The sequence below is a fragment of the Arachis ipaensis genome, chromosome B03, assembly GCF_000816755.2.
Source record: "Arachis ipaensis cultivar K30076 chromosome B03, Araip1.1, whole genome shotgun sequence".
In the NCBI taxonomy this organism is placed as follows: domain Eukaryota; kingdom Viridiplantae; phylum Streptophyta; class Magnoliopsida; order Fabales; family Fabaceae; genus Arachis; species Arachis ipaensis.
The window spans coordinates 68,698,254-68,715,102 of NC_029787.2; positions in this window are offsets into that span (position 1 = coordinate 68,698,254).

The following is a 16,849-nucleotide window of genomic DNA, read 5'->3' on the forward strand; positions in this document are numbered from 1 at the left end:
GGAAATAATGAGAGAGGTGCTTGAGAACACAAAGGTTAGTGACACCCGTGTCAATGTCCACTCTAACTATTTTGGTATATCGAACCATCTGACAAATCTGTTCTGATTTTCCATGAAAGAGCACGTAATGCCGAATGGAGAGGGTCGAAGCGGAAATGGTCACGATTCGATTGTTGGTGGGCGGTCTCAGAGAGCCTCTCACCCAGGCGCAAAAAGGACCTGCGCAGAAGGTCAACGCAACGTTTGATGGAAACTGGATAGAGAAACAAAGGCTGTCGGTCGCCGACAGGGCATTCATGCACAACCCGTTGTCACGCGCCTCCAATTCCAACCGTAGACAGATGATGCTTCTAGGAACGATAAGGAAGGGACTACACCCATTGTCGTAAAAAAACAGCGCCGGAGACGTCAACATGTCTGTTTTCGATGACGATGACGATCAGAAATGGGCCGTGCATCCAAAGATCTGTAGGTCAAACACGCAGAGCGTTAAACATATGCGAAGGGGTACGAAGGCCACATGCTTCTTCAGCCGATTCAAGGAAAAGGTATACAGGGGTAACCAAGTGACTGTATCGCCTCAACGGAGCAACAATGCTAACAACTTGATGGGACACAATGAACTGTAGGCAACACATAACAGTAAAAGCAGTTTTCCCTTTAATGCAGTGACATCATCCGACGAGAGCTCATCGAAGCCAGAAAAGCAGCCACAGACAGACATCCGACACCTATAAGCAAATTGCATGACGTCCCCGTCAACGGATTGCCCATCTCTTAGCACGAGCTGGACATCTGTAAGTACGTCTAAGACCATGATGCCAACCCCACGTGAGTATTCTATCTGAAAATCAACAACTGAATCTGCCGTGTGGCGGGGATAAATACCGGAAGGCCCCAGTTGAATTGGGCTCACAGGTATAACATCTTCCATTTGTTGACCACAGAGAGATCGTTGTACGCGTCGGGTCGCATCATGCAACTCGTTCTGACATGGAATTCCCGGTAGATGGCTGGCAACCACCCTAAAGGCACGTAGCAATCCATCGTATCCTCTTCGAATTATTAGATTTTTTCGTTGACCCGTGTTTAATCTTTCCATGCGATGTCTGAGATTTTTGTCATCCGATGATTTGCAGATAATGGAGTTTATCACGCTCATGGTTGCATCGGAGGCAGAAACCAATGGAGATCACCGTCGAGCGGTGTGATGCTTGCAACCGAAGTTTGCGGTACGGCCAAATTCTAATTCTGTAGCTAACTTGAATGCATAACTATGATTTAACGTTCTCTATTTTAACACGAACCGTGAACCGTTGACATGCATGGTGACTTGTTTGATCCGCTGACTACTCCTTGAGTAACTAGGCCGATGTCAAAGACAGCATCCACCCTAAGATTTTGGCGCAGCGATACGGCAATGATCACATGCACCCGACGGAAGACCTACACCTTGTAAGTTACCGACCGATAAAATTATTGTACGCAAGATCTGAACCTGGGTAGACTGAATTATGACTATCTTATCGTATCAGGCTTTTCTATCAATCACAAGTCTATATGCCAATATTGGAAGAAGATTGTGACAAGCACTGGTTTTTGGCTGCGGTGGACCTGTCGGAGAAGCAAGTTTTCAAGTTTGACACGAATGCAACTAAAGAATCAAATGCAAGAAGGAGACGTGTCATACAATGCATGGTAAGCGACGTACATAGGTTAATTCAGCATCCTATCCGAATACGCTAATCTTTTTATCTTGCCGAATTTGTGGCAGCTGACTGCGCTCGATTGAATCATTGCAACTGATGCGTATAAAGAGTTGCTCTCTAAGAGCGCTACCGAGTTTGACAGTTTGGACATCATGACTGCACCGGGGGTGCCAAAAAATAGTAGCAGTACAGACTCCAGCATTTGGGTCATGCAATGGATGTCAATGGGATGGCGGTTCACGTATGCGGTGTTGCCAATTGTAAGTTAACACATGCATACAAGTAAAATGCTATTGCAATGTGTGTTTCTAATCTACGCCGCATTGACCCTTTACAGCTTGACAAAGAGAAGATCCGAATCAAAATGGCTATTGCACTGTTAACGGGAAGATACAACAAGGAAAGGGTTGCATTGCTTGCAAAGGCAGCAGATTCGGTTAAGACATGGGAACCGTCTCTAAGCTACGTGTGAAGTGGCCCAATACAACGTTTTTTGTCATGTACTGTATTTTTTTGTTGGATGCAATGGTATAAGTTATGTCATGTGAAATTGTTGGGCCAGATCAATGGACGGACAGTCTTTGTGGGCTAATTATATCATGGGCCATATATCATATTAATGTTATTATATCCTTATGTTATTTAATGTTATTTTCCAAAAAAAACATATAAAAAACATAAATATACAAAAAAGTGTAATTATAAACAATTTACCTGCTATCATCGACTACATCAATCCGTCCATCCATCACCGAGGCTGACAATATGAAGAGAAATTTCACTGAGTCAGATGATAGAAGATATGGTAAGATTATTTATAAAATTTAAATTTTGAATTAGTTGGTTTTTTATCATTTTTTTAGGAAATTGATAATTGTACTTGGAAATTGCACTAACATTAATGCCCAGTCTAATCAGATTTTAAGGGTTATTAAAAAAAAATCAAAATGCTAGAGGTTTAAACAAATTAACGCGCATATGTTTCGAAGAAGGCAACCCATTGTAGAAGACTCCTAAGCATCCAGCAGTAAGAACCATCAACCATTTAACAAATCACAGGCGAAGTATCACAATGCCATCGCTGGCAGATTTCCACTTCTTCAAATTCATAATTCCCAACATGAAAAATCAAATTGTAAGTTTTCATTTTTGGTTTAATCCTATAACCCCAAGACCTGCATGCAAGGCCACATCATTATCGCTTTCTTAATGGTACAGAAAATGCCACCGGCCTTCTCCAACCTTATCTGGGAGACCATGAGCAACCCGACTGAGATAAGCACCATAAAAGGTTAGTCGTGGAGCATCTTGTGGGGTGTCGAGGAAGAGCATCCGCATCCGGAGGGTGGCGAGACTTTTACGAGCACTACCATCTTCGAATCGGATCCATGCTGCTATTATCGTTTCACCAACCAAAGTTTTTCTATGTGGCCATCCATAGCAGCAGTTTTTGCGAGGTCAAATATGGAAGGTAACAAGAATATTCATGGCTTTTCTGTATGCGATATGCACTCAGGTAAACTGTGTATTTTCTGCTGTTTTCCATTGTAACAGATATTTGCAAGTTGAAAGTCTTCCAGTAAAACCCGGACATGGCAACCACCTAGTCCAATTCTTCGTGATAATCTCGGTGAACGACCTTGATACACTGGTATAGACGCCAATTTCAATTCGTATACTACTAGCATTGGTCAATCCATGTATGACAGCGCATTTTTTTAACACCCTCACCGTTCGCTACAGATGCTCCCGCGATGGTTCTCGCAGGATTATGGTAGGTCCCTATCGCGACCCCTGACGCTAACCATTCCTACAGGACATCATTGTCGCGTGGGTTAGAATATAGAACCTAATGGAAGGATCGTGCTTCGAGGAGGATGGGCCACTGTCAGGGAACACTACGGCCTAAGGGATGAGTGGCTGGTGCTGTTCCGTTATCATAACATTCAAAACACAATGTATGTCATGTTCTTCAACGGGCATACAATGGAAATCAACTACATGGCCCACGACGGACCAGGGACGGACTGCACTTGTATAATCTATCCGACGGCTCCCAGGACATTGAACATAGCCGATGGGTTCATATCGACCAATCCATTCTTTGTCATGCCAATTGTCGACAACATATTAACATCTCGTATGCTCGTAAGTGTTATCTCAGTCCACATATGTGTCCTTACCGAATTACATTACATTGGACTATATTTGGTAATTCTATACCATAAATGTTTAATTTTAACGGCAACTATTTCTGGTGCTATTATTCTAATCAATCATTTCATTGAACTCGATAAAAAATATGTTTTCGTTTCCAGCCGAATGTCCCACCTCTGCCGGGAGTGTACGAGGATAGCGCAATTTCGATTTCCAATGAGAGGGACGCGTAGACCGTTTAGTATAGGCACTATCCTGGGAGGACGAACGGATATTTTTGGAACAGGCTGGTCTATCCTAGAAACTGCATGCCAACTAAGACACGGCCATGTGTGTGTCTTCGATCGGCTGGCGCCGCAAGACTACCGCATGCATATATATTGAGAACTCCTGCATCCCCCACCCCCCGCCACCATCCAAGTACACCCGATCCATGTTGTTTTCTAGCCTCCGTTTGTAAAGTACAATATTGCATTTCAATATATCTATATCTATACTCTATTTTATTTTGAAGCATACAATTCAAAAGAACACAAAGAACCAGTCTGATGCCACTGCGTCAAGCCATAACTGGGCTAAATGTTATATACTAAATATCCACATAAATGTTACATATAAAATATCCACTAAACATACATACAAAATATCCACTTAACATAGAATCGTTATAAAGATGCCCCTAACTACTATGTCTGATTCAACAAAAGGGTTGACAACGAACGATATTTAATACATTAGGTTTGACAGTGAATTTACAGCTCTTCGCATGATACCACTTCACACTTCCACTTCTGGAATCAGTCGTTGGTTCCTCTTTATGGTTTTAATGAAAATATACGATTAAAATCAGTTAATTCTAGAGCACAACCACATACCAACGAAAGCCAACATAGCAAAAACTTTTTTTACGTCGACAACATACAGAGATCCTCAAGTATATGTAGTTTAACAAAATCAACTTTGTAATTAAGACAGTGGTTCTATACCAAGATGAAACGCAGAAAATATTCGATGTGAGGCTACCGCCTACCGGAGAATGTGAAAAGGTTCGACCAACCTACCGTTGCAACACACGGTGGTGACGACTATAGCCCCTTTTGCTCAATCGGCGAGAGACATGATTGGCCCGGACGTGTTGGTCCCAGCGAAGTTGCTGTTAACAAACCCAACCTGCGTGTCACTATCAGAGCATCGGAACGAAGGAATCTCTGCAGTCGCATACAGATCCCCGGATAGGTTATCATAGAGTTGACACCAATGTAAAAACCAAATGATTAGAACCATTTATCAAGGCATAAATGTTAACTAGATCATCTTTAAAATGACTAACCCACCATGTCAATGTCCATTGAATCCGTGTCATCCGCAACTGCGCTGGATGACTCTATTGTGCGGCAGTCCAAACACGTCGTCCTATTATGTCCCACCTCCCGGCACAAACGACATCGCTGGGTTTTCTTTCCACCGTTAGCACCGTTATCCTTTGTATTGCGCCTGGGTGGATTCTGTGTCGGGGCTCTGCCACCCTTAGTGGGTGGCCCCTCTGGTGGAAAACTGGTGTCCGCTGCATCTTCGTTCTCGAAGTGCTTCAGTATCAGCATGGCAATGTCTCTTGCAAACTGAAACTTTTCAGTGCTGTGACATGAAGTTTTGCACACTTTTCGGTACCAATCCATCAGGCACTAGTATTGCGTTAGTTGTACAGAATCCCAAATCACGCTCATCGACTGCACCACCATAACTTTTGCATCCCTGGTCCATCTCGGCCATATCAGAAACCTTGGGATCTCATCAACATTGTTAAGAACAAGCACCGCAATTGTATGTTCGCAGGGGACCCTGAAAACATTCCATTCTTTCACGTGGATTGGACCTTGCTCATTTCAAACGTTACAACAACACGCCAATCCTTCCCCAGAGTGCCGTATCGAGAGACGGTATGGATAAAATACGAACTATTGTCTTTAGAATCAACCACCCTCATTGCACAGGCCCTGTCAATAATGGGAACAAACAAATAGAATATTACCCGAGTGTAGTTTTCAGCTACATTCTGCCCTAATTGTTTTAGGTTGGTGGTTATAACAGGGTCAACCTTTGCACACTCGAAATCAGCCTCTACTTCCTTTGCACGCACGAACATCAAACATCGATGGAAATGATATAAAAGTGTGACTATATCGAAACTTAACATACCGTGATATCACAGCGTGCAAGCTCTCGCACCTTGAGGTTGTGCGAAATCCAGCAAAGAACTTTCCTCGTATGTATGCTGTGGCCCAACTATGCCTTCTCTCGTACATGTCTTGTACCCATCTTTTATCGGCGAAGCCAAATTTCTCCACCATCTCAAACCACTTTCTCTGGAATGTTCTGACCTCGTAGTCGCCAAGCTAAAAACATAAAAAAACTTAAATAAAACATAATGAAAACTATATGAAAATGATGCCAAAAAGCATATAAAATATCTGCTCATCAGAGAAATGATAGGATCTCTCATGTATCTTACATCCTCTAGACCGGATATTGTTCAAAGTGTGGGAGTATGATCTAGATTCCAATCTCACCCAAAAGAATCACATATTTCAGCCATTAAGAGAATCATTAGATACATTAAAGGCACATGTTATCTTGGCTTATGGTATCCAAAATCTAATGAGTGTTTTGTAATAGGGTATTGTGATGCAGATTATGCAGGAGACCGAGTGGATAGAAGAAGCACTTCCCGAATATGTTGCGTCCTTGGAAGTTCACTAAACATGTGGTCAAGCAAGCCACTATTGCACTATCCACGGTTGAAGCTGAATATATATCTGCGGCCACTTGTTGCTCACAATTAATTTGGTTAAAAACTCAATTAGAGGATTACAAACTGAATATTGATAGTATAACATTGTTTTGTGACAATATGAGTGCAATAAACATGTCAAAAAATCTTGTGTTGCACTCTAGAACTAAGCACATTGAAGTAAGATATTATTTTATTCGAGAACATGTGCAAAAGGGTACTATTGATATTCAATTTGTAAAATCAGAAGAACAACTGGCTGACATCTTTACTAAACCACTGTGTGAAGACAGATTCTGTTTGCTGAGAACCAATCTAGGGATGATAGATTTAAATTCTGTTGAATGAATGCTCTGTTTTCATGTCTCTATGTGTGTTTGTCTCGTAGGCAGCAGGGAGACAAATCTGGGCAAGTGATGAATAATTCATAAAAGGGGAAAACAAAGAAATCTGGTACTTTGGACCTAAGCCAGTTCAACCACCCCTGGGCCTACTTTATGATATGTGCTCATTATTTTTTAGTTTCAAATATTTTTTTATTTTATTTTAAAAAAGAGGCTTTCACATCATATCTTTTAAAAGTCTTGTCAAAATCAACTTCTTCCCTCTTTTCATGGAAGAGTCTTTTTAGTTATCATGATTCAATTTTAAATTCCTTTATTAAAAACCGTTTCATTAAATGCTATTGCTTTAAAAGATATTTCCTCCACTATGCATTTATGATAGTTTTCACCTTACCTCTCTTTACTTTCCTTTCTCTTCGCCAATCCCTTCATCTTCTCTGCTTCTATTTCTTCCCGTTCAAGATGAAAAAGAAACTTTCCACAAGAAGAAGTAACCGGACACCAATCCCTCCCAAAAATCCTCCATCTTCCAAATAGCCTCAAACTCATACTCACATTCACATACACTCACACTCCTCCTTTTCACCCACATCATAGTCCTCTAAGTCTATAGCACGTAAGGTGATTCATCCTAAAGGTTCAACACCACGCAAAGAAGCAGTATCATCTCAAAGGAAGGGATCAAAGGGTAATGAGCCCATGAATGAAGAAGATTACTCTCCATTTCCACCTTCTCGTCGTTTTCCACCTCCACGGTGCTCCACTCCACATCCCTCTGGATGCTCTGCCCCCTCTCAACATGCTAGGTGCTCTTCTCTTCATAATACCCAAGAGCCTCCAAATCTCGACTCCCTAAACTTCAAGAACAAGTTTGGTAAAAATCATTCTCACTATGATCCCTTTCGCTTCATATCTTGTGCAGCCTATGATTTTTACTCTCATGTTTTGGTAAATCGAAAGTTGTGTGCTTCCTTTGTTATTGGTCTTGAAGCACTTGCTGAAAAAGGAATTGATTTTCAATACTATTTTCATGATTTAAAATGGTCCCCCATTTTCAAAATAAAAAAACCAGTTTATCCTAGTACGTGAGTTTTATGCAAACATGATCTTTCATGAGGGTGAACTTCATTCCTATGTTAAAATTACTCATTTTTCTCTGAGCAATGAAACAATCTGTGCTGCCCCTGGGTTATGAAGATGTGGAGGTCAGGGCCTTTATGACTGGGAAATGGGATAACCAGGTTGGAGAAGTTAGGCATCTTTGAGGTGCAGGCTGCAAACATCTCATTAGAAATGGCAGACAAGACAATAAAGAATCCATATGGCTTAGTAGAAGATGTCCTGGTAAAGGTTGAAGACCACTACATCCCTGTAAACTTCATAGTCTTGGACGTAGGAGAGGATGAGGATGAATCTATCATCCTTGGAAGACCTTTCCTAGCCACTGCAAAAGCCATGATTAATGTGGCAAAGGGAGAAATAGTTTTCCAACTAGGAGAGGACTATATTTTGTTCAAGATATCCAATCCCAAATCTCCCCTTGATAAGAAAGAGACAGTGGTTCAATACTTAATGTTCCAACCTTCTCTTTTTGTGCAGAGCTTTATAGAGACCCAGACATCAATTTCAAGTTTGTTGTTTGGCAGCCATCAATAAGCTCTAAGTGCAAAGGTAGTCGGAAGAAAGTACCTAAAGACTGGAAGGACAAGAAAGTCTCAACTGAAGGCCTCTCACCTGGCATGAGAGTTGTCTTCACCAAGAAACCAGTCATACCACATACAGTGAGTCATGTCCTGTCTCTAGAGTATGTGGAGCTCATCCATGAGAGGACAGGAAGAAAGTTCACTATAAGAGGCAAATCTCTGACACCATACTCACCTCCGTAAAGAGCTAACTGTCAAGCTAATGACGTTAAAGAAGCGCTTGTTGGGAGGCAATCCAACCTTAATTAATAATTTTCTTTCGTTTTGTTTTTCTTTAAAGTTTTGTTTTTAGGTTCATCATCATATGCAGCAGTCAAAACAGAGACAGAAATGTCAAAATAGTTAAAACAGAACACTCTGGATGGAGTGTTATTGATAGTTGAACGCAAGCCAGGAAGCTCTGGCTGGGCGTCTGATAGCAAGGATTGTTGTCGGTTTAGAATTTCTCTTAATAGAAACAGAACTTCGTTGTAAGCATAGTTCCAAACCAACTAATAACTCTAGATCAAATTTTAAAGAATTTGGTTATCACAAAGTTCAACCCAGTAAAAGTAAACCGAAGTATTCAAACCTCGGGTCGTCTCACAAGGAATGGGCAAACATGTGCATCAACATTGGTTAGAATTTTGGGGTTGGGAGTCATGATCAAGAAATTAAACTACTAGACTTAACAAGCAAGAAATCTTAAAGTGCAAGAAACTAATTCAAGTAACTAAAGTAAGGTATGAGCAATTTCAAACTAACAAGAGAACATCCGATATAATTCTACTCTAAAACTAAGCAAGTAACTATAACTAGAATTAATGCAATTGAAATTTTTGGTTTTCAAATATGAATAATAAAAGGAACTCTTTGCTAGGCATAGGAATTAGGGTCACCATCCTTGTCTAATAACCATATCTTGACAATTGTGAGGAACCAAGCTCATTAAGTTTACTTCTATACTTGAAGTATATCAAATGGCTTGATCAACATCAATCCATAAGCCCTAACCTAGCTACTAATTAACTTAATAGTAGGCTAGTATCAATGGTTATCAAATTGACCACTAAGGGTTCTCAAATCACCAAATCCATTAGACCCAATGACTCAAGTTTGCCCAATTCCCTTAGCCTAGACCAAGAGTAAAGAAAACTACTCCATAATCAAGGGAAACATTTCATCAAACACATGGTATGCATTAATAAAAGACATATTCAAATTGCAAGTAAATTGGAAATTAAAGATACGCACTAACAATTATCAATGGAAAACTACTTAAACAACACTATTAATCGTAGAAAACATCAATGTATCATTAATAATTCAAGATCCACAAAGTTCATAAGATGAGTAAAAAATGAGAAATAACAAGGAAATATAAATCTAACACAAGATCTCAACAAAATTATACTAGAGAATTCAAATTAAGTAATCAAAATTAGAAATTAACAAAACCCAATTCAAAATTCAACAAGGGAAGATCTAATCAAACTAGATCTAGAGAGGAATAAGGGTTTCTCTCTCTAGAAGAAGAAGAACAAAAAACTAGCCAAAATTATGTCTAAGTGTGTAATGAATGATCCCCCCTTTCCCCCTAGAGTTCCTGGGTCTTTTCCATGTAGAATCAGCTTGAATTTGGGCCTGCTCATCCTCAAAAATCGCCAGCCATGATTTCTTTAATGAGGTCACGTGCTGCTCGTCATGCGTACGCGTCATGTACGCGTACGCGTCGCCTGAGTTTCGCGATCCACGCGTACGCGTCGGTGGGGAATTCGCCAATCCACGTGGATGCGTCACTCTTCGCGTGCCATGCCCATCTCCTTGCACTCACGCATGCGCATGGGGTATGCGTGCACATCGCAGCTGATTCTTCAAAGCCCAATTCTTCATGTTCCTTCCACCTTTACATGCTTCCTTTCTCTGTTCTAAGTCATTCTTGCTCTACAAACTCTGAAATCACTCAACAAACATATCACGGCATCAAATGGTAATAGAAGAGGATCAAAATATGGCATTTTTAAGGCAAAAAAAGCATGTTTTCATCATGAAGCAAAATTAGGAAGAGAACATAAAACCATGCAATTTCTGTGAATAAGTGTGGAAAATATTGACAAAACCTCCCAAATTCTACACAATATAAACCATAAAATTGGAGTTTATCAAACCTCCCCACACTTAAACCAAGCATGTCCTCATGCTAAAAATAAAAAGACCAAAGACATGGGAGAAAATCATGAAGTGCAAATTACCTAAATAAATGCATGCAACTAATGTAAATGTATCAATCTACTTGGTCAAGGGTAAATCTATCCTCCAAGAACACAAATGAGCATATAGGGCTAAGGTGACATGTAGTCCATGAATCCTACCAATTCGAACATCAAAATGAAGTGCATATAACTTGCGAGACGAACGCTTGTGAAAGCTGGAAACAAGGAGTTGAGCATCGAACCCTCACCGGAAGTGTATCCGCTCTATTTGCTCAAGTGTATAGGGTTCGTCACTCAATCCTCCCCTAATCATGCTTTACAAGATTTATCTTTCATCTAACAATCAACAATTACTCAATTCATGCATACAAGTATCATGAGGACTTATTCATAGGTTATAATGGGGCTAGGGTAAAGGTAGGGTTGTATATGATCAAGTGAGCTTGGAATTTGAATCCTTGATTAACCTAAGATCTCACCAAACACATAAAATAACCTGTATAATTCTAATACAATACTTAGCTACCCATGATTCTCACTGTTTCACATACTCATGCATTCTTTTTAATTCACATTCCATATGCATTGTTATTGTTACTTTACTTTGGGGCAAGTGTCAATGCATATATATGGTCAATCATTCAATACATGAGTATGTTCCCAATTCCCAAAATTTTCAATTACAAATACAAAGACATACCTTTACGTCTACCCAAGTTTCCAAGTACACCCTCCCATTTGAATGATACACACCCTCACTCGCCTAAGCTAATCAAGGGTCCAAATCCAGGGACGTTCATTATTTTTCACTTAGGGGTGTTAATGTGCTCAATTTAAGAACAAAAGGGATTAAATAGGCTCAAATTTTGCTGACAATGGTTGATGAAAGGTAGGCTATTTGGGTAAGTGAGCTAAATGAAATGATGGCCTCAATCATATAAACGCATGTATACATGGAATAATGGATATAAAGAATCAAACAAATCAAAGATCACAATGATAGAAGGAGAATGATGCACACAAGAATGAAAATAAGTGGTTATAAGATGTAACCACACCATAAGGCTCAAAATTCACATGCTTGTGTTCTTAGCTCAAAAGCCATGTTCCAAAATACATTCTTCAAGCAAGTTTATTGCAAAATTTTTTTTCAAAATTGGTAGGGTGCCCTGAAAACACAATTTCTTGGAAAAGTATGAAAATTAGAAGTCCTATCCTAGTTGGAAAAGTTTTTCAAAATTGGTAGGGTGCCCAAGGAATTGCAGGGAGGTATGTTACTATTAGTTATGGAAAAGTATCTTTTTGGGTTTTTGAAATAAGGAACAAGGAAATAAAATGGCAAGAAATTAAATTAACAACTAAGAAAACTCTTGGAAAGGTATGAAAATTAGAAGTTCTATCCTAGTTATCCTTATCAATTGTGATGAGAATTGTCCATTGCTCCCACTTAGTTAACCTCTAACTATGAAGGAAAGTCAAGTGGATAAATCAATTTGATTCATCAAGTCCTAGTCAACTCCTAAGGAAAGACTAGCTTTAGAGGGATCCAAATCAACTAGAAACTTTCAATTATCAATCAACAAGGGAGTTTGATAACTCAAGAGTCTCTAATTACTCAACCAAAACCAAGAGGAGAAAAATTTACTCTAAAATCCAACCAAGCATTTTATCAAACACTTGGAAGGCACAACATAAAAGCATAGAAAAGCAATAAGAGATAATAAAATCCAAACAACCAATTGTAAGCATCAATAACACAAATAGAAGAAAGCAATCATAAATATGAAATACCTCAAATTGTATTAAATAGAAAGTCAAAAATCTAACATGAGAATTCATAAACTAAAGTGGATAAATAAATAAATCACCAAGAGAAGATAAACTAGAGTAGTAGAATAATTAAAAGTAAAAGAGAAACTAAATTGAAATAAAGTAGAAATATGAAATTGAAAATAACTAAAAGGAAACCTAATACCTAGAGAGAGGAGAGCCTCTCTCTCTAGAAAACTACATGTAAACCTAAAAATTATGTGAATGAAAGTTGTATCAATGAATGAATGTGATTTCCCCCACTCTGCAGCCTCTAATCTGTGTTTTTTGGGCTTGGAACTGGGCCAAAAGGAGCCCAGAAATTGCCCCCGGTGTCTTCTGCAATTTCTACACGTGGCGCATGTCACGCGTATGCATCAGTTACGCGTACGCGTCGATGGTCTTTTTTGCGTCGCATCAGTCACGCGTACGCGTCGATGGTCTTTTTTGCGTGTCACACGTATGCGTCAGGTACACGCATGCATCACCTAACAGCATGGCAACTATGACAAATTGCATATCATTTCGAATCCTCAGATGTTAGCTTTCCAACACAACTGAAACCGCCTCATTTGGACCTCTGTAGCTCAAGTTATGATCGATTTAGTATGAAGAGGTCAGGCTTGACAGCTTAGCAATTCCTTCAATTTCTTGTATTCCTTCGACTTTTGCATGCATCCTTTCCATCCTCTAAGCCATTCCTGCCCTATAAATCCTGAAATCATTTAACATACATATCACGGTATCGAATGGTAATAAGAGAGGATTAATAATTAGAAATTTTATGGCCAAAGAAGCATGTTTTCAATCAAAGCACAGAATTAGGAAGGAAAATGTAAAACATGCGAATTCTATGAATAAGTGTGAAAATAGTGGATAAAATCAACTAAATAAGCACAAGATAAACCCTAAAAATGGTGTTTATCATTGACACTCTGAATGACATATTGGCTCAGAACAAGATCTTGACCCAACAGGTCAATATGATCTCTTAGCATTTGATTGGAATGCAAGCTGCAGCTGGCAGCACTCAAGACACCTCCTATGAAGGAGATGTCTATGATCCTGATCAACCCATGATGGAGAAGGTGAATTACATGGGAGAACCCTATGAAAACACCTACAACCCTTCATGGAAGAATCATTCTAACCTCTCATGGAAGGATCAACAGAAGCCTCAGCAAGGCTTCAATAACAATCAAGGTGGAAGAACCCAGAATAGGTTCAACAACAGACCACCATTACCATCTTCTCAGCAGAGCCTTTCTAACTTAGCAACCATGATCTCTGAACTCTCTAAGACCACTCACAATTTCGTAATAGAAACGAGGTCCTCCATTAGAAATCTAGAGGTACAAGTTGGTTAGTGAGCAAGAGGATCCCTGACACTCCTCCTAACACTCTTCACAGTAACACTAAAGTGAACCCAAGGGATGACTATAAGGCCATCACAGTGGACATTGAAGCCGAATCTGAAAGAGGTCATTTGGCGTTGAACGCCAGTAAGGAACTCCTTATTGGGCGTTCAACGCCCAAAGAAGCCCTATTACTGGCAATGAATGCTAGTAAGGCGGTCCTTACTGCGCGTTCAACACTCACAATAAAGGCAACTAAGGCTCACGAGGTGACTGGAGAAGTTCCTTTGAATGCCTTGTTGCAAATCATGGATCATGAGGATCATTCCTCCTCTGATGAGGAAGAGAAAACTAGGGAAGAGCAAGTTGTTTGGTACCTGGGAGTCCTCATGAGGCTGAATGCCAAGTTGTTTGGCACAGAACCATTGGAAGAAGAACCTCCAGTGCTAACCAAGGAACTCAATGCCTTGGTTCAGCAAAAGTTACCTCAGAAGAAATGGATCCCGGACGCTTCCTAATCCCTTGCACCATAGGCATCATTACCTTTGAGAAGGCTTTGTGTGACCTAGGGTCAAGATAAACCTCATGCCACTCTCTATAATGGAGAAGCTGGGAATCTTTGAGGTACAAGTGATAAACCATTATTTTATGGTTTACATTGTGTTTAATTGTGTGGTTTGATCAAATCTTTACCCACTTATTCATTAAATAAGCATGCATTTATAATTCCTTCCTAAAAATACTTTATGGTTGAAAATTTGCTTCCTAGAGACTTTTAATTTTGTATTTTAATTCTCCTTTATTCCATTCGATGCCGTGATCTGTGTGTTAAGTGTTTCAGGCTTTATAGGGCATGAATGACTTGGAAATTTGAAAGGAAGCTTGCAAAAATGGAAGGAACACAAGAAATTAAGGAGATGACCAGCGAGAAGTGACGCGAGCGCATGGCTCACGCGACTGCGCGAATTGGAAACTGCACCAGTGATGCGAAGGCGTGGACGATGCGCATGCATGGCAAGGCAAAATGCTGGATGACGCGAACGCCTGGATGACGCGATCACGTGACATGCGCGATCTGCAGAATCTGCAAAATTCGCTGGGGGCGATTTTGGGCCCTGTTTTGACCCAATTTTCGGCCCAGAAAAGCAGATTAGAGCCACGGGAACATGCAGAGACCAGAGAACAACATTCATTCCGCATAATTTTAGTTTTAGATCTGATTTTACCTCTCCTCTAGGTTTTCTCTCTACACATTCATAGTTCTTAGGATTTTTATTTTATTGCTTTTTGGATTGGGATATTGAGAAGAGTTATTATCTCCGTCAGAACTTCATCATTCTAGTTTGTTTCCTTACTTGTCTCTTGCTCTTCCATGTCCTTTATTTATTCAAAATTATTATTGGATTATTTTTAGAATATATTAATACAAGAACTACTTTTATTTTTAATTGATCTTTTTGATTATTATTTATCATGTCTTTCTTTACTTCCCTTTCTTATGTTATGAAGTTTACATTCATAATGAGCGAGTAGTTCCATAACTTGATTGGGAGTTGATTGAAAGGAGGACCTTAAGTTGGAATGCTCAAGAGAAAAATTGTAATTGGGTTTATTGTTGGATTGTCCTCTAGTCACTAACACTAATCCTTTCCAAGGGGAAGGATTGGAACTTGTGAATAGAAATAACTTTCTAACTTGCTTGACTTTCCTCTACCTAGTAAGGGATAACTAAGCAGAACAACCCTCAATTATCAATTAATCTTGAGAGTACTCTAACAAGAATAGGGCTTCCAACTAATCTACTCCCAATCAAGGTTTTTATTTAAAATTACATAAATTTTCCAATTTAATTTCCTATTTATCAACTCAACCCATTTTAGAAAACATCTGATTAATAAAATAGGACACCTTTCTGCAACTCGTTGGGAGACGACCTGGGATTCATACTCCCAGTATTTTAAATTTTAATTTTGTGACAATCCTTCTAAATTGATAAGTGGATTTTTGGTTGGTTAAGAACTGTACTTGCAACGTATCTCTTATAACAATCTCTTAACTCGCCAATTTCCGCCACGTCAATTTTTGGCGCCATTGCCGGGGAGTTGAAATAGAGTGCTAAGTTATTGATTGAATTTTATTTATTTGCATTTTATTTTATTTTGCTACTATGAGCTTCATGTTTCTTTCGTTAAATGACGCGTTCACTTCCTGATCCAAGCTTGCCAGTATTTGATCCTGAGATTGAAAGAACTATCTCACGAGGCAAGCTCAGCGTCGGTTAGTCCTCTCTAAGGGCGAATCTGAAACGTCACTTGAGGAAGAAACAAGCTCCCTTTCTGCTGATTCGGTTGATTTACGTGCAGGTGACATGGCAGCACCTAGAAGAATTACTATCCAGGAGGCTGGAGCCCCTGATTTCACAATGCAACCGTTTCAAGCGCATCACCCAGCAGTGGCTACAGACTTTGAAATAAAGACTGGACTGCTCAATAAAGACTGGACTGCTCTAACTCAGAGTATATGTGAAATGACCAACTTAATGAAGCAGATGCAGTTGAATCAACAACAAGCTCAGCAAGCTCAACCTTCTCCACCACAGCAAAGCCAACAGTTAGTCCCACAGAGAGTGTGCAGAATCTGTGCTGATTATAGCCATTATATTGATGAATGTCCGCAGCTCCAGCAAGAAGACAACACTGTGGCAGCCACTCATAACTTCTATGACCGTCCTAATCAAGGATACAATCAAAGTGGTGGCTACAACCATGGATGGCAGGACAATTCGAACCAAG